Source organism: Etheostoma spectabile, unplaced genomic scaffold (genome assembly GCF_008692095.1).
Source record: "Etheostoma spectabile isolate EspeVRDwgs_2016 unplaced genomic scaffold, UIUC_Espe_1.0 scaffold473, whole genome shotgun sequence".
Taxonomy (NCBI): domain Eukaryota; kingdom Metazoa; phylum Chordata; class Actinopteri; order Perciformes; family Percidae; genus Etheostoma; species Etheostoma spectabile.
This window is the reverse complement of record NW_022605617.1, coordinates 34,063-35,898: the sequence shown is the minus strand read 5'-3', so window position 1 is coordinate 35,898 and position 1,836 is coordinate 34,063. Positions and strand designations below refer to the sequence as shown.

At 39.7% G+C, this 1,836-nt stretch overlaps 1 protein-coding gene across 1 annotated transcript in view; it reads right to left on the bottom strand.

The window, feature by feature from the left end:
* The window catches only part of large2 (LARGE xylosyl- and glucuronyltransferase 2), a gene marked incomplete at its 5' end in the record, with an annotated part of 45,047 nt that overhangs the window by 12,249 nt on the left and 30,962 nt on the right, over nucleotides 1-1,836 (bottom strand). The gene's annotated exons all lie outside the window — the stretch shown is intronic.

The following is a 1,836-nucleotide window of genomic DNA, read 5'->3' as shown; positions in this document are numbered from 1 at the left end:
GTTTTTTGTGGTGAAGAACATTAATCAGCCGCAGTGATATATAAAGGGCCATGGCCATTGAAATGAGTCTTATGGAAAATGTCACTTGTTGAGTTTTTTTAACATAATAGATGTCCCCCAGAGTTTGCCTTTGGCCCCCCCCGGGCCCAGCGCCATGGCTGAACAAGAATTGGGGGAAGTAGAAGATAGAATAGGAAATTAGAAATTAGAATGAGTGACTAGGTGTTTTTGTTTGGTTATTAGGTATTTGTTTTTAAACGAGAATACAAAGAGACTGGGTATCTGCTCTGCCTTTTAAGGAAAAAGAAAATCAGAAGAGCGCGATCTGAATGCTTCCTTTTATGGGTCTAAGGGGAGAAGATTCCAGATCAGCCCATCTGAGAGCTTATTTTTCACTTTCTATTCCTTTGCCCGTCCAGGAGAATTTGGCTCCACATATGAGAGGAGAGTGAGAGAGACAATCTCAAACAAGCAAAAGTGGCCCGTCGTCCCAAGAAGAATAGGCACATACTAAAAGAAAGCCCATTTGTGGCTGTTATCTGCCCAAGTGTTGATGGACATTGGGAAAGCTTCAGATACAGTATATAGGGCACCTACGGTCTATATAAGAGACTTCAGATTACAGTATTAGGGACCACTAAGGTCTATATAAAAGAGAGTTACAGATACAGTATTAGGGACCACTAAGGTCCGTATAAAAGAGAGTTCAGAATGCAGTATTAGGGACCACTGTCTATATAAAAGGACTTCAGCTCAGATTAGGACCACTACGTCTAGATAAAAGAGACTTTCGATACGTATTAGGGACCACTAAGGTCAGTATAAAAATAGAGTATAGTTCATCGTATTAGGGAGACCACTAAGGTCTATAACAAGAGACTTCAGATACAGTATTAGGACCCATAAAGGTCTATATAAATGAGACTTCAGAATACAGTATTGGGGACTACTAAGTCTATAATAAGAGACTTCAGATACGTATTAGGGGCCCACTAGGTCTATATAAAAGCAGATTCAGATACAGTATTAGGGATACTAAGGTCTTATAAAGAGACTTCACATACAGTATTAGGAGAACCACTAAGGTCTGTATAAATGAGACTTCAGATACATGTATTAGGGACTACTAAGGTCTATATAAAAGAGACTTCAGATACAGTATTAGGGACCACTAAGGTCTATATAAAGAGACTTCAATACAGTATTAGGGACCACTAGGTCTATATAAAGAGACTTCAGACAGTATTAGGGACCACTAAGGTCTATAAAGAGACTTCAGACGTATTAGGGACCCACTAAGGTCTAATAAAAGAGACTTCAGATACAGTATTAGGGACCACTAAGGTCTTATAAAAGAGGACTTCAGAGTACAGTATAGAGGGACCACATAGGTCTATATAAAAAGGACTTCAGATACAGTATTAGGGACCACTAAGGTCTATATAAAGAGACTTCAGATACAGTATAGGGACCACTAAGGTCATATAAAGAGACTTCAGATACAGCTAAGTCTCTTTATATAGACCTTAGTGGTCCCTAATACTGTATCTGAAGTCTCTTTCCCAATTTCAACATTGGTGCAGAATTACAGCCACAATGGGCTTTCTTTAGTATGTGCCATTTCTTTGAGGACGAGGCCACTTTGCTTGTTTGAGATGTCTCTCTCTCTCATATGTGAGCCAAATTCTCTGGACGGGCAAAGAAGAGAAAGTGAAAAATAAAAGCTCAGATGGGCTGATCTGGAATCTTCCCCTTATGACCTCATAAAAGGAAGATTCCAGATCGGCTCTTCTGAGTTTTCTTTTTCCTTAAAAGGCAGAGCAGGATACCCAGGGC